Source organism: Neopsephotus bourkii, unplaced genomic scaffold (genome assembly GCF_033783945.1).
Source record: "Neopsephotus bourkii isolate Nb327-2 ecotype Australia unplaced genomic scaffold, CSIRO-AGI_Nbou_v1 NB_827, whole genome shotgun sequence".
In the NCBI taxonomy this organism is placed as follows: Eukaryota; Metazoa; Chordata; class Aves; order Psittaciformes; family Psittacidae; genus Neopsephotus; species Neopsephotus bourkii.
In genome coordinates, this window is record NW_026901323.1 from 139,333 (window position 1) to 156,309 (window position 16,977).

The 16,977-nt window shown below is 47.2% G+C and overlaps 1 protein-coding gene across 2 annotated transcripts in view; it reads left to right on the top strand.

Annotated features, from left to right (window-relative positions):
• Positions 1–16,977, top strand: part of ZBTB7C (zinc finger and BTB domain containing 7C) — a 105,356-nt gene that overhangs the window by 47,715 nt on the left and 40,664 nt on the right. The window contains exon 1 of one of the 2 annotated variants that reach the window (XM_061355677.1): positions 12,464–12,577. The exons of the other annotated variant lie outside the window; for it this stretch is intronic. The gene's annotated coding sequence lies outside the window, so the exon portion shown is untranslated. Of the gene's footprint in view, positions 1–12,463; positions 12,578–16,977 lie in introns of those variants that run through there. 2 annotated transcript variants of the gene reach the window in all.

Genomic DNA, 16,977 nt, shown 5'->3' on the forward strand with positions numbered 1-16,977 from the left:
AGTATTGTAAGAGCAAGTTCTCCTTCACTGGTTAGTGGCAAAGTCAATTGGAAACATGAGGCCAGGGGAGTGGGTGCCATTAGCCACCCTTCATCTCCTCTTCCTGTGGTGAACTCTGAAATAAAATAAGTTGGAGGTTAAATTCTTCCTTGAGTGGGTTTCAGGAGGAGAGAAAGACGTGAAGTCAATAAGATTCTTGCTTTTCTGTAAGGCTTTTTCCCTGAGACCATTGTCCACCTCTGCCAGGTTGGTGCATATGGAGCTGAGGAGTCCTTTGGGCTTGGCTCAGGCTGGGATTAGGGGAAGCCTTTCATGGGCCCAGCTGGATTCTCCCTGGGAGATATCAAAGACTCAGCCCTGCATGAGACCACCCTCCCCATCCTTGCTGCCCCAGGAATGGGACTTGGAGATCAGGAAGAGGGCAACAGCCCCAGAGACCTGCTTCAGGTTCCATGAGGTTGCTAACCTTCATGTGCCTGGTATGGTCATGAGATTGCTTAGGGCTTTCTTGCCTGTTGAGGCAGAGAGGTTTCCTTCATCATTTGCATGAACGAGCAGGCCTGGTGCTTTCTAAGGCAACTGCAGAAGCAGCAGAAAAGAAGGCGCATCATAGAATCATAGAATGGTTTGGGTTGGAAAGGACCTTAAGATCATCTAGTGTCCAAATCACTAAGGGACCTCTTCCTTGCCCCTGTGATGCCCTGAACTCAAAAGGTATGGTCCTACCCTTGGTATCTGAGAATGAGAAGCACACATCAACTGATGGGTATGCACCCTCCTCTCCCATGCAGGGCCCTCTACTGCTCTGAACCTGGATAAAAGTGGTCTCCCCTGAATTTGCTGAGCCCCATATCTCATCTCCCACATCCATCCAAGCAAGGGTTGGATATTGGCTGGCCATGCCCAGGACAAGCAGCTCTTCCTGCACAACACGTGCCCCCTGTCCTCCTCCTTAACCACATCACTGAGCCTTCCTCCTCAGCACCACATCAGCCACCTGGTTCATCAGGCAGCACTGCCTTTGCTGAGAAACTTCTGTTTTTCTAAGGTGGGAAAGTAGAAATAAAACACAATAAAAGCGAAGACATGGTAGTGCATGACATCAGGGGGAGATGGATGATGCCTCCCCAGAAAGGTGGCACTTGTTCAGGGAGAAAAGAAGTGGTGATTCTAAGAGGATGCCAGGAATAGTGTGTTACAGGTGTAATGCGGGAAATTGTTTAAGCATTTCCATTTTCTCTTACTAAAGGTTTCTGAAAGCTTTTTGTTTCAGCTTCTGAGTTTCTGGTTTTGGAGCAGTGGACAAGACCTACATGTCCAGGCCTGTGGGGCAGCCTGCAGGGATGCTCACTTCCATGCCTTGCCACCCGTGTGCCAGACACCTTTGAGCTGTCACTCAGGTGTTCACCTGTGGATTAAGTGTTGTGTTTTCCCAAGGGGCAGCTAAGGCTAAGGGATATGAAAGGCCAGATGGAATATTCCTGTTAGAAAAAGAAACATCAAGCTTTAATTGACTTCCTTGGCATCACAAAGGTCAGTGTCAGGATTAAGCCCTGTGAGAAGCGCAGATAGAGCTGGTCTAGGTCATGTGTCCTCTCCTATGCAATGATGCTGCAAAATCCTGCAGTATGGAATCACTCATCCCAACCCCTCTTATCCCAAGCTCCAATTTACCTCCTGATACCCACTGCAAGGATTTTTCCTTGGAGATGTTGGGTAATATCCAAGCTTCAGCTCTCCTGCCAGTCCAGGCATCCATGTGTCTCTATGGGGATACGGTCCTGACCACTACCTGCCGTGGTGTCACCTCCCAGTTTCTGCATTGATTCCGAGCATCTCACCTCTTTTTTTTTTTCACTGCCCCCTTCCTCTTGTCTTCTGATAACCCCAACCAGATGCTTGGCTGCCATCAGGTCCACTCTGCTCAGATGGGTCGGCCTCTCGTGTTTGTGTAGCACATAGCTGATTTATCAGCAGTGATGTTGTATTTGCTTCCAGATAAGAAAACACTGAATATATGAATAGTCTGGGATTCAGCCTTCTGAAATCCCCCTGGAAACCGTCCGATTCCCCTCTGACAGCTATTTGTTGAGATCAGCTCCAAATCCCCTGCACATGTGCTTTATTCTTCTAATACAGTGCTCATTTTTTAATCAGCACATCATGTCAAAGTAAATCAAATGCCGTACAAAAGCCTATGTATATTATCTCTAGGCAATTATCTTTATTAACCAAACTTGTAATCTCCTCAAAGAACAAAATCAGCTTTGTTTGACTTGATGTGTTTGTGCAGAACTTCTCTAACGAGCATTAACTGTAACCCTGTCCATTAATTCCTCTTCTGGGTGACTCTCAGGAGGGTTCCCATTATTTTACCCATGATTGATAGCATAAGCCAACCTGTTCATCAGGCCATCCCGCTTGCCCCTCTAGCAGATCACTGCAGTATTTGCATACTCCCAGCTGTCTCGATCTTCCCTGGTATTCCAAGATCTATTAAAAATTAATATCAATGGACCAGAGAGCTTCTCAGCCAGCTGTTTTAGGGCTCTTGGGAGCAAGTTATCCAGGCTGCTGATTTAAAATTGTTTATCGCTAGTAGATGCTGTTTAACAACCTCCTTGGTTACTAATGGACTGGAAAGTACTTCATCCTCCTCATGTGATACCGGCATCTCATCCTGCTTCTTTTCAAATGCGGAGCAGAGATATTGATTGAACACTTCTTGCCTTTTCTGCATCATTACTTTTCTCCCCATCTGAGGCTGTGCTACTGATTTATACAAAGGTGCTATAATATTTCCAGGATTATTTGCCGTCCCTTTCCATATGCAGCTGAACATCTTGCTAGCTCTGCAGCTACAGCTGTGTGCAGAGCAGAGGGCTCTGCTGTGCTGGGAGGTCCTTTCCTTGGTTTGACACAGTTTAAGACTCTGGGAGGTGCCTGAGGAGCAATTCCCAGCCCTGCATCACTTTCCATTTGTTAAGAACTTATCCATTTGCAGTGTTGCCCACCCGTTTGGGTTGCTGAGAAGTTGGGCCATATCCAAGAACTCCAGAACCATCAGGTCCCTCAGCCCTTCCACAAAGGATGAGATATGCCCCCAGAACATTCAGATGTTTTTAAACCAATAACATCTGCTAACATCTGTTACCCCCTCACACTTCCATGTCACCATGCTAATTTCAGGTTATTCGTCCGTGGATGTACAAGCCTTCATTGCTCCTTAGCAGTTTGGGACTGCTGGCTCTCTTCCCTGACCTAGAAGAGAGATGCTATTTCTCTCTCCCGTATTGCCTCTGCCCATTTCCTTTCCTCACATTTCCCAGCTCCCTCCTGCTCCAGGTTTCTGCAACATAAATCCCAGGGTTTGGGGCAGGGAGGTCAAACACTCTTCCATTGCTCATCCAGCAGGTAGCAGAGCCCTAGGACTGGAGTTAACGGTATGGGTGAGACGGGTGGTGGGTGCACTATAGAAGAAGCAGGGTTACTTCCATTCACAACTCATGTTTACCAGTTCCTCTCTGTTTGCCATGTCACTTGCACCTTCAAGCAGCACTGCGAGAGCTGTACGAAGGAGTTTATTATATGAGTACCTTTAGTCTTACTGTGAGTCTGATCTTATGCTCTTCAAAGGACAATCCAGTTACACATGGTGGGCCCAAGACAGGAGATAGGAGGATCATGTTTTGGATTTGGTGGGGTTTTTGCCCTGGACTGTTTGAGTGCAGAAAAGCTTTTAATTTGTGCAAGCCTCCACCCATCTATCCATGGTCAATCTCTCTGCAGCCACATCCGTTGCCTTCAGAGGTCTGTAGCCCAACACTGGAATACTGTGGAAGAGAGATGCTCATAGCTCTCATACTTGCTTATGGGATCATAGCCTTCAGGTCTTTGGGAAAAGAGACAAGCTGTTTTCTTTAGCAGAAAAAGACTGGGTGTGATGAGATGCTCAGAAAGCAGAGCTACACATGTCCAGCCAAAAAAGTAATAATAGAAAAAGATGCAAATATTTTTATACTGAGACTAATAAACTGCTGGAAACACTTGTTGAGGATCAGGGCAAGACCCCCTTTATTTGAAATCTTTCAGCCAAGATTTCCTCTTCTTCTAAACGCCGGAGGGCAGGCAGGAACAAGAGCCTTGCTGCGGAAATCACTGAGTGAAGTACTGTATTTTGTATGAAGCTGGAGGGCATAATATATGAACATAAAGGTCCCTGTTGCTTGAAAATACCAGTATGAAATAAAACTTTGTTTTGTAGCCTAAATTTCCTGTGATGTGTGGCCTGGAATCCATGAATAGAGTTAACATGGGTGTTAAAATCTTAAATAATCAAGTGAATATTATGAGGAACGGGCAAAAAATATTCTGCTGTGAAGTTTAGGACAGCAAGAGATGAGAATGCTTGGGGAGCAAAGATGTTATCTGTGAGGGAAAATACTCTTGCACACACTAAAAGGAGATTGATTGGTTGTGTTCAATATTGTGTGTAGCTCAAGCCCTCCCTCCCGAGTGCGGTGTGAAAGTGGAGGGAATAAAAGCTTGTTTTTTTGCTAAGGAAAAGAATGACCCACAATGTCAATTTTTTTCTGCGGGAAGAACGGCTGAATTCAATGTTTTCCTTTCTCCCTCCATCCTGCTGCAATGCTTCGCTGCGCGGCTGGGCAGGCCAGTGAGCAGATAATGAATCTGCCGAAATGTGGTTATTGATATAGCTGAGATCATTATACCGAAGGGTCTTGTGAGCTTTCCCATCCAAAGGAGCATTTTTCAGAAGGTTGCGGTCGTGACATAAACAGTCTCATTTCGTATCAAACCTCAGCTGGTGAAGTCCTCGGCCTAGGATCATTTTTAAATACGTTATGAAGAAGGTAAACCAGGTCAGATGCATTTGTATTTTTCCTTTTCAGATAGCAGAAGTAAAATGGTTCATTTGCCTCTCACTATTAATGTGATATTCTGCAAGGAGCTGGGGCCTGATTCACTGCTTCTGAAGGCAAATGAGGTTCTTTCCACCTACATCAAGGAGCTTCTGCTAAAGTTCTTATTACCAGATAAGGGTAACTTTCTAGATTGTGGAAATGAAAGCAAGTGGTCTGGGCAGAGGGTTATCAGCACCCTGAGGCTGGCACAGCGGTTACAATGAGCAATTTGCGTGGTTCTCCTTAGCTCATCTGCTGGTGGGATGATGTGAGCAGACTCAGCAAGGAGTCATGCCTCACTTTGTGTGAGAGCAAAGCAAAAATAACCCATTGAGAAATTATAAGGTGAGGAATGCCTTTCAAAAGCTGTGCGTAGCAATTGCACTGGGGCTGTGAGTTGTGCAAGAAAGTTTAAACTGATTGCGGTGGAAGTTGTGCTGAAGTCTGCGGATGTCACCAGGGTCTGTGACATTGCTTTGCAGATGCTCTCACTTTCATAGGATCATGGAACATGGGCAGGGACACCTTCCACTAGAGCAGCTTGCTCCAAGCCCCTGTGTCCAACCTGGCCTTGAGCACTGCCAGGGATGGGGCAGCCACAGCTTCTCTGGGCACCCTGTGCCAGCGCCTCAGCACCCTCACAGGGAAGAGCTTCTGCCTAAGAGCTCAGCTCAGTCTCCCCTCTGGCAGGTTCAAGCCATTCCCCTTGGCCTGTCCCTACAGGCCCTTGTCCCAAGCCCCTCTCCAGCTTTCCTGCAGCCCCTTTAGGCACTGGAGCTGCTCTAAGGTCTCCCCTTCAGGAGCCTTCTCTTCTCCGGGCTGCCCCAGCCCAGCTCTCTCAGCCTGGCTCCAGAGCAGAGCTGCTCCAGCCCTCGCAGCATCTCCATGGCCTCCTCTGGCCTCGCTCCAACAGCTCCACGTCCCTCTTGTGCTGCTGCCCCAGAGCTGGATCAGGACTGCAGGGGGGGTCTCCCCGGAGCACAGCAGAGGGGCAGGATCCCCTCCCTGAGCTGCTGCTCAAGCTCTGGGGGTGCAGCCCAGCACACGGGGGGGGGGCTGGGTTTGGCTTTCACCCCCCAGCAGGTTGTATGTGTATCACTCAGTGGCTTTTACCACCCATCTCAAGTTTTCTCCATGGTGCTGAGAAGGTGTTTTGCCATGGGGGATGGTGGCACATGTAGATGTTCAGAAGCCCCAGGTGGTCTGTACCTTCCCAGAGGTCTTCATATCCCCCAACTTCAGCTGCCCCAGGGTGGGAGTGATACCTCCAATAAAACTCTGTGCCAACCCATCAAGCTCTGTGAAGTGGCTTTTTGATCCACATCGTGCCTTTTATTATTAACGTCTATTTGCATTTAGGATTGATACCATGATCACTTATTTTTAGCTGCTGTTGTCCAGTCCATACCCTGCATATTCACAAGCTGAAGCTGACTCAAAAATATTTCTCGATGAAGAGAAAGGGAGAACTGAAGCGTTAAAACCAAGCAAAGTTACCTGCCTACTGCCTTCGGCATGTGTCATGTAACCAAGTAATCAAGCAATACATCAAGTGTTTATATAGGCAGGGGTTCAAGGAGGAAGATGTGCATGCACTCCCTTTGTGGTGCATGCTCTGGGGAGCAGAAACTGGTGTCATTCCCTCCTTGCTGATGGCTTCAGGCATGTTTAGGTTCCTGGCCTCTGGTCTTCAGCGCTGGGAATGGCCATTATCTCAGATGGCTATGGCTTCATTTTGGAGGTGGAGGAGGATTTAATGCATTTAGCCCTGAAGCACCTCCTCGGTGCCATGCCACCAAGCCTTACACATCTTAATCTGTCACCTTTGGAGAGGATCTTTCTCTCCCGCCGAGCTAGAGATTGCACAGGCAATGGCTCTGCCTGGCTTCATCTTCTTTTATTAGACTGAGAATACGACCCAGTGGGGAAACATAAATGTTCTCCAAGCAAAATACAGGTTTAATTTGAAGTCTGTACAAGAGTTTTTCCACTTTCTTGCTAACGTGGGATTGTTCTCATGCTCTTGTGGCATTGTGAAGCTGTAGGGGAGCAAAAAAGACTTGAAGCTATGGATCAAGAAAGACTGGGAGCTACAGGGCTAGCCTGACCCAGACATAACTCCATTTCCAGAGCTGGTATCAGTCACTGGAACAGATATACTGGGGAAAGAGGGGAGATCAGTGCACAGCACTTGCTCTTGAGAGCTTCCCAATGAAGCCATATGAAGTAGCAATAACCCATCATATAGCTCTACATACAGAATCACAGAATCCCAAGGGCTGGAAGGGGCCTCAGAAGATCATCTAGTCCAACCCCCCCTGCAAGAGCAGGATAACCTAGAGTACATCACACAGGAACTTGTCCAGGCGGGCCTTGAATATCTCCAACGTAGGAGACTCCACAATCCCCCTGGGCAACCTGTTCCAGCGCTCTGCCACTCTCACAGTAAAGAAGTTTTTCCTGATGTTCACATGGAACCTCCTATGCTCCAGTTTACACCCATTGCCCCTTGTCCTAGCACTGGATATCACTGAAAAAAAACCTAGCTCCATCATCCTGACACTCACCCTTTACATATTTGTAAACATTGATGAGGTCACCCCTCAGTCTCCTTCAAGCTGAAGAGACCCAGCTCCTTCAGCCTCTCCTCATAAGGGAGATGTTCCACTCCCTTAATCATCTTTGTGGCTCTGCGCTGGACTCTTTCAAGCAATTCCCTGTTCTTCTTGAACTGAAGGGCCCAGAACTGGGCACAGTATTCCAGATGTGGCCTCACTGAGGCAGAATAGAGGGGGAGGAGACCCTCTCTTGACCTACTAACCACACCCTTTCTAATGCACCCTGCCATTGGCCTTCTTGGCCACAAAGGCACATCGCTGCCTCATGGTCATCCTCCTATCCACCAGGACCCCCAGGTCCCTTTCCCCTTCACTACTTTCCAGCAGGTCAACCCCCAACCTGCACTGGTACATGGGGTTGTTCTTCCCCAGATGCAAGACTCTACACTTGCCCTTGTTGAATTTCATCAAATTTCTCCCTGTCCAACTCTCCAGCCTATCCAGGTCTCACTGAATGGCAGCACAGCCTTCTGGTGTGTCAGCCACTCCTCCCAGTTTAGTGTCATCAGCAAACTTGCTGAGGGTACACTCAGTTCCCTTATCCAAGTCATTGATGAAAATATTAAACAGCGCTGGTCCCAGTACTGACCCCTGAGGTACTCCACTAGTCACAGACCTCCAGCTAGATTCTGCCCCATTGACCAGAACTCTCTGCCTTCTTCCCTTCAACCAGCTCGTGATCCACCTCACTACCTGATCATCAAGCCCACACTTCCTTAGCTTATCTATGAGGATGCTGTGGGGGACAGTCAATCTGAGATCAAGAAAAACCACATCTACTGCTCTACCATCATCCATCCACCTAGTTACTTCCTCATAGAAGGCTATAAGGTTGGTCAAACATGACTTCCCCTTGGTAAAACCATGTGAATATGTACATGTATATGTTGTATACTTGCACAATGGTATCCTGGGTACATTCAGCCCAGTTCCTTGATAGGAATCAAATTTTTCTCAAGGATATCTCTGCACAGCATAAATGACCATATTTCCATTGAAGATACTGAAGCCTGATTGAGTTCCACCATCCACATTTTAGGCAAAGCATTGGAAATCCCTTAAGATCAATCTGAATTATGACCTTTAAGGTTTCAAATATGAAACCACTGAGACTGGCTAGTTTGCTTTAGCAAAGAACTTGATTGACATTGGTTTTCAATTACTTGCTTTAGAACTGGATTGGATAGGAATATTGTGACAGCAGATTTGCATGCATGCATAGCCTGAACCAGCAAATCTGCTCAATCTGTGGCTTGGTGTAACTGGTAATTCAGCCTCTCATTGGAAACTTCTCCTCATGTGCAGAGCATGGGGCTACTAACAAGGAAATCTCTTTCATGAGCCACCCATTCACCCTTTCTCACTCTCCACAATTACTTTTTCAAGATGATAAACCAGCAGCTCTTACCCAGGCTATGAGCATAGAGACCTTATTAAACCAGATGGGTCACAACCCCATCTTCCTTCCTCCCGACCTGACGGTACCCCAGTGATGAAGGTGTGTGTCAAGGTCATGATCCCACATCTCTTCCTTCCACTTACGCTATCATCTTTAAAATAAGGCCAACATTTGGAAGCCTGGGGACCGGTGTTGATGTTAAGGGGGATGCACACCACAGCAGACAGAAACACATGCAGGTGTGTGGGATGCACACATTGGAACCTTGCTGGGCTTTTCCAGGTTTCCAATTTGCAAGCAGTTTTTGTGAGATGTGGGGCAAGGAAATATGTTGCTGGGTTTTATTTCACACCAAAATTAACCTGTAATTAAAAAAAAAAATAAATTTTTACCAACAGGTTTTGGCAATGGAATAGGGATATTTGAGGAAAGAAAGTTATTTTCCTTTGAAAATGTGACTGTTGCAGCAAATCTTGTTGCAGAAAATGCCTTCCTCTGGCTGTTGGAGAGCTGGATTCACTGAGGTGGATTTTTTGGCTCCAAATAGGGGAAGTTTAAAACTGGCTTGAAAAACTCAGGTTAGAAAAGAAAAATTGCAAGTATCCAAAAAACACAGTTTATTAAAAAAAAATAAAACAACACACCAAACCAAAAACAGCAACAGAGAAGTCCCCAACAAAAGCAAAAAACCAAGCACCCTCCAACACTCCCGAACTATAGAAAGAAAAACTGTGTCAAAGCTCATTTTGCTCATGAAAACCGTCCAATTACATGATCATTTATTTTTTTGATGAACATGCACCTTTAAAGTACCCTTTCTTCTGGAAAGCTTTCCATTCAGTGTACTTGTAATTAGAGCTACCCTGACCTGGAATAAGCAATCATTACGACCTTTTTATTGTTTTTTTTCTTTTACTAGGTGTTTCCCATTGTACTTGTGAACTGAGGTGAGATTTGGCACAACACTTTCTTCTTTCTCCTGCTATTCTTATTTCACACCCTGTTAGCCTCCCTTCCTTTAGAAGACCTGTGCAACCCTTTGTTAATGGTGATCAAAAAACCAACCAATTTCACATGGAAAATGGCAAATAATTTCCAGGGTTCTGTGGGAACCTATTGGTCTAAAAATATTGGACTTAAAATAATGGCTGAGATGTTTCAGTTGTCAGTGTCTGCCCCCAGGTATTCTTCTGTATGAAAATACTGGGTTTTGCTTGCAGGAATCTGGGGACAACTTCAACCATAGAACCAGTTAGGCTGGAAAGGACCCTTAAGATCATTGAGTCTAACTGTTAACCTAACAGTGCCAAGTCCACAATTAAACTATGTCCCTAAGCACCACATAGAATCATAGAATGGTTAGGGTTGGAAGGGACCTGAAAGATCATCTAGTTCCAACCCCCTGCCATGGGCAGGGACACCTCCCACATCTACATGTCTTGAATACCCCCAGGGGAAGGAATTGTTCCTAATCTTAATCTAAACCTCCCCTGGTGCAGTTTGAGGCCGTTTCCTCTTGTCCCATCCCTAGCTCCTTGGGAGCAGAGCCTAGCCCCTCCTGGCTCCATCCTCCTGTCAGGCAGTTGTAGGTAGCGATCAGGTCCCACCTGAGCCTTCTCTTCTCCAGATCAAAGCCCCCAGGTCCCTCAGCCATTCCTCATCACACTTGTGCTCCAGGCCCTTCCCACCCCTGTTGCTCTTCTTTGTATGTGCTTCAGCACCTCAGTGGTGCTGGGAATGTTCCCATACACACCGATAAACAGTCACTTTGGGAAAGCAACACCACCAACAATGAACTTGAGTTGCATGGGACAGATGTAATTGTTTCTTAAACACATTGACTTTGGTGGATTGATGGAGGCCAGCTAAAAAAGCTAATTTTTGTGGGAAATGAGGAGTTGCTTGGTTTTGTGCTTGGGGATCTTGGCTGTGGTGTCGTGAGTGGTTAGACGGGTGCTCCCATACTGCAGGGGACGCAGGCTGTGGGAGTACCAGGAAAAGCAGTGGGTGGCAATTGGTGTTCCTCTCTGTGCTGGCTTGGCAGTCCCTGGATGCTGCCCAAGTTCTGCTTTACCCTTATCTGGGGCCAGACATATTGTTCTCACCGACTTCATTTACTGATTTACCCAGACACTCCTTAGAAACCCAGTAGTCAGAGGAGTTGCAGATAGTGTTTTGGGTGTGGGGATGGAAGCAGCATTTTTTTTTTGTTTCCTACAGACCAAGAAAGTGTGTAATGAAAGTTTCAAAAGTAACCACGGAGCTCTTCCAAGCTGTGTCTGAGAGTGCCAGATTGCCCCAGGCTATCTTACGCTTGATTTTGCTCATGATTCAGAAAGATTTCCCTTGTATAAACAATTTTGGTTGTGATTTGGTTTTGTGTGCTTCTTTAAGGAAATGCAGCAGAAAGGCGTGTAACATGGGACTTGGTGTTGAGGTTCTTTCATCAGATCTGTTAACAAAAATCTGTGTTTCCTCACTGTGGTAATACTTGCTCCAGCAAGGAACCAGTATTTTATTAAATGCAGTGTTTAGGTTAATGCTCAGAGATGTGGCTGCTTAACTTGGGGCTGAATCACAAGAATGAGCTGATCCTTAGGGCACCTAACAAGGGGAAGAGGAGGGACCTGTTATTTATCACTCAACACAATGGCCAACCCTTTGGGGTTGTACGTATGTCAGCAAGTTGGGCTTAACCAGGTTGGGTTGCTCGTGGAGGCAGCACACTGCTGAGCCAGGCTCCAACAGTGGACGCCCTCATGGACAGGGACCACAGGAGGTGGGTGCAAGATGCAGTTGTTGGGTGCATGGAAGCAGCTGATGTGGCACTAAGTCTGGGTGCTGTGGGGGCTTTGGAGCCCTGTGCTGGGCTCTTGGGAAGGGTTTTGAAATCATTTATTCCTTGGGTTGAGCAAGACCCAATTTAGGGTCTTGTCACTTGGACAAGTCAGTGACTGAGGAATTGGGTAAGCAAACACCCCCTTTTGAAAATGCTTTGTCTCCACCTCCTTGCTTGCTTGGGTTGTTCATGCACAAGCATGGATTTTAGTTAAATTATACCCAGTTCTTTTCACAAGAGAAGGTTTTCACGCCAGGTTTATCTTGTCTCAGGTATGCATGGTTTGCCAGGAAAGCGTATCAGGTTGGTAGGAAAGTCACCCAAAGAATCACCTGTGTTGGGGCAAATCAGCAAATGGTCACAGGTGACCAGTTACAGCAGGGAAAAGCTTGGCCAGCCAAGTGCAGAACAAAAAGGATGCTATAAATCTGCTGTAAGAAAAATGAGATTAAGAAAAAAAAGAGACCAAAACCACAACAAACCCCCAAGCTTTTATTTCCAAAGAACTTTGTGTGCTTGTTTAAAAAGAAAACATGAAAATCGGTCCACGTCCCGTGTGCTGTTTAGACCTTAATAGTACAGGTGGACGAGGAGGGCTCTCTGCCAAATACTTTTGGTTTAGAGGGAGTGGTGGGAGTGAATTCTCCTAACCGCTCCTAGAAAGGCTTAACTTTCTGCACACAAATCAATGACAATCTCCACTCGGCTGCAGGCACCCGAGGAGCAACGCAGCCGGATTCCCCGCGCAGCCACGGCAGGCGAGGGGAGGACGAGTGTTGGCACCGGGAGTGGGAAGGTGGGTCGGATGCTGTGTTTTTGGTTTCGGAAATAGGTGATTTTTAATTTCCACCCCGCTTCTTTTAGGGCTTTAGTGGTTTATTAAGGGGAGGGGAAGGCGCTTGAATTTCATACTTGGAGGCTGATAGTGCTCGTGTTAGGAATCTTCGGCACGTTGTAAGTATCCTCTGTACTAATCTATTGCCATTTACATTGCTGTTTGAACTCGGACCTGTGATTCTCTTTCTGATTTCCTTGCTTAGTGTCTTGAATCTCTACCAAGCCTGGAGTTTTTGGCTGCGTGTCAACACCTGTGTGATAGAACCTCTCAGTTTTGCAGGTCTTTTCATGAGCCCGTTTAGTTGTTTGCTTGTTACAGATTGGAAATATTAGTGCAAAACCACATCTACTAACATCTCCTGCTGGGAAGGCAGAAGAGCTCTGATGAGGCAGATGATTAATATTTATAATAAAATAGAACAGAATATGTATTATATTCTATTGTATTATATGTACATAGTATTGTATTTGATTTAAAATCATTTCTGGTTTGGTTGTTCTTTTCAGAAAACTTGCAGAAAACAACCCAGTCTCCTCTTAAATAGTTAAAATATCTCAGTAGATTTGATGCTGGAAAATAAGTAGTTAGCAAAGACAGGCTGGGAAGTGTGGTTGTCATGAGGCTGCTGCTTGGTGTGGGGTTAAGCCCATCTCAAGCCGACCCGCTCTGCACTGCCCATGCCATAAGCAGAGAGTGCTTAGGAAAACTGGATGTGTTTTACCTTGAGATCCCTTACCTACAGTTTGTAGTTAAATGTTAGTTAATCTCTGGAACTTTTTGCTTCTATACTGGGAAACAGGATGCAGCAGGATAGTGTGTTATACCCAGTTAAGCCAGTTAAGCTTTAATATTTCTAACAGCTCCTTCTTGAGATTAAATGCTGCTTCAGCAGCACAAACCCCCTCTCCAGCACCCCCAGTCTGGCGTAGGTAATTCCCAGGGCTGCGCCGCCGATAAAAACAACAGCCATGGTTTTGTTTAAGGTTGGGCTGAATGAAAACAGGAGGGGAGGAATGTGCTCAGCAGAGGAGGAACCAGCGCTCGGCCATCCCAGCGCTGTTTTCCGGAGCACATCGGGTGGACGGGAGTGCTCAGCGTGGTTGTGCGGGGAGCTGCAGCTTGTTCTGCCCTCAAACAGGGGATGTGGCAGCCACCTTCCAGTTCGCCCAGGTACAATATTTGGGGGAATGAGGCTGAATGGGACTTTATTTTCTTGGTGGAAGTGGAAGTGGAGGGAGAATTCTCCTCCTGGGAGGATGTGGAGGTTGGGAGCAGGAAAGGCAGTTTGGTCTGTCGGAGCCCTGAGCATTCCAGCACCCCACACCACAGAGCAAACCTTTCGCAGGCTTCTCAGCATGCATCCTGGTGTATCCGTTCCAGGACAGCGCAGCAAATAGCTCCTGGAAAGGGAGATGAGATGCTCTGGCATCTTTCCCTGGTCTTCTAATGCCTTCCATCACTCCCACCACCTCAAAAAGGACATTTCAAACCAGTGTTCTGGAGCAGGGCAGCATTTATCACCCATTTTACGCTTGTGCCGATGCTGTTTACTTCAGGTCCCAGGCAATGAGGAATCAGACTCGGGGTGTTTGAGCACTGAGCAAGCATTAGCTGCTCAAACCTGGGATTTTCCAGCGAGCCCGGGGCTGTCCAGCACCTAAACTCCAGTAACCTCCTTTGAAATTCCTCCTCTAATTAGTAAATAAGTGGCAAGTTTCACTGACATAATTTCAGTGCTATTGCTCTTAATTAAACAGCAAGTTACTGAAATAGTTTCAAAACACCGAAGTCTGCACTCCCCAGTTTGCAGTCCTGGTCTTACTCCCATTAAATGTTGCCAGTGGAATGGTTTTATAAACTTAGAAGTAATTAGAAGAGGTGAAGGATCTCGGACCACAGTGAAATATGGTATTATCAAGTGTGTGTGGATGATCTTGGCAAAGCGGTCAGCGATGGGAGGGATCATCCCAGCAGGATGGGGATTGGAAGGCAGCCCCACAATGCATATACGTATTTTTAAATTCAATATATATATATTATAAATGTGCACATGGTATATAAATCTATATAATGTGTATGTAGTAAGTGCTATTATATTGGTGTATAATAGAAGGGTCAGCCAGCACCCAGCTACACCAGCTGCAGGTCAGGTCAGCGAAGTAGCTGCATGGTTTATTTTCCTTTAGCTGAAAGCTTTAGCGATGAATAGAGGGAGGGGATCCGAGGCTGGGATGCTTTCTGCCAAGAGTGATTTGGAGGCCTCTTTAGATTAGTCAGAGCTTTTTTATTCCTTACTGGAAACCTGAGAAGAGCCGCGCTCCTGATGGCAATGCTGCTTACAGGTCTGCAAAATCTTCAAGTACCCACTCCTGGGAGCAGCTTGCCTTAATTACAGATTTATTTCTTGCTGCTCTTGGGTTGCTTTGTTCCCTAAAAAGATGTCCTTGGTGTGAGTGCTTTTCTGGCTGGGGAGGGGAAGGATGCCACATCCCAGCTGGTTGTTTTGCAAGAGGCTCGATGTGCTTGGCAGCTGCAGAAGAAAAGGAGGGGGGGTATCCCACACTGGGAAGGCTCTGTGCTGTCTCTATGTGGGTCCAGGCAGGGACGTGGATGCTGGGACCACTAACTGGCTTCTATCTGCCAGGGAGAGGAGCCAGGCAGCAGCCCAGTGCTTCCGTCCCCAACCCTGCCCTGCCAAGCAGGGAACCAGTTTGGGAAGTGACTCCGTGTTGCCTGCAGATGAGCCAGCCCAGGAGAAGGTAGGAGATCACTTTGGATTGAGATCCTGGCACTGCTGGGAGGAGGCAGGGTGGAGGGATGGAGACCAGCCAGCTTCCTAACTATGCAAACAACCCACACCCATGTTCGGTGTTTATCCCCGCTGAGCCCGTCACCATGGTATCTGGGCACCTTTTGCCAAGGTGAGCTGAAGCTGATGGAGCAAATCCTCTGCCAAACCCCAGGCTCTCTAGGCATGTGTCTGGGAGGTCTCCTCAATCAGGTGGATCTTCCAGTTACTGCTGCTCTGATAACCCAGATTGTTTTGCTGCTGCCTTTGGACAGCCCCCACCACCACCCTCCCTGGTGCCTGCCCAGCCCCTGGTCAACTCCTGCCTGCCACAAGCCCATGAGCTCCTTAAAGGAGGTGCATCCTTACCTCTCTATGGGGTTTCCTTATGCAGTCTCACACCATGGTGCCAACTGAGCAGCCAGAGTTGTGGCTTCACAGCCCCCTGCACAGGGACTGCTGCCTTCATGCAAAATTTGGACCCTTCTTCTCTACATGGCTGTGTCTCTGGCCTGCTGGGGAGTGATCCAGAGGCTTGAGGTACCTCCAGGAACACATGGAATCTGGGTGCATCATTGGGTGACAGCCGGCGTTCTCACTCTTCATGTTCTCTATCAGTGTTCTCTTGTGGTTGGTTCCATCTGCTCCCAGCAAAATGGAGGTGAGAATGTTTGACAGCCTCCTGGGGGGAAATTGATGGAGAGAAGAGGAGAGGGAAGAGGATGAGAGGAGAGGAAGGAGAGGATGAGAGGAGAGGAAGGATAGGGTAGGGAGGAGAGGAGGAGATAAAGGAGAGGAGAGAAAAGAGAAGAAAGTAGAGCAGAGCAAAAAAAGGAGAGGAGAGGGAGAGGGAGAGGGAGAGGAGAGGGAGAGGGAGAGGGAGAGGAGAGGAGAGGGAGAGGAGAGGAGAGGGAGAGGGAGAGGGAGAGGGAGAGGGAGAGGGAGAGGGGGAGGGAGAGGGAGAGGGAGAGGGAGAGGGAGAGGGAGAGGGAGAGGGAGAGGGAGAGGGAGAGGGAGAGGGAGAGGGAGAGGGAGGGAGAGAGAGAGAGAGAGAAGAGAAGAGAAGAGAAGAGAAGAGAAGAGAAGAGAAGAGAAGAGAAGAGAAGAGAAGAGAAGAGAAGAGAAGAGAAGAGAAGAGGAGGAGGCTAAAAAAGAAAACAGCAAGTAGGAAAGAAAAGCAAGAGCATATTTTTTCTTCAAGGTTCCTATTTAGGGGGAGGGGGGAAAGAACGTTTTTAATTACCAATGTTGAGCAATTTCTAAATGGGAAGTTTCCCCTCCTGCCCTACCAACAAGCTGTTGCCCTAACCACTCGCTGGTGGTGTGGGAGAGGAGATGATTCACGTTAGCTAATCCCTGTCTTCTGTCCCTCGTATTCCTTCCAGGCCTTCTCCCAGCCTTGCAGGGATGCTGGCTTCTGCTGATGCTGTCTTTCTTGCAGGGAAATAATTGGTCAGGGAATGAAATTTGAGGCAGACTCAGATGCATTGGGTGGCTTCTCGTTTCCTAGCGATTGCATTACGGTTGCTGGTATAGTCTGCACTGAGAGACTGAACACCAGCTGAAAGGG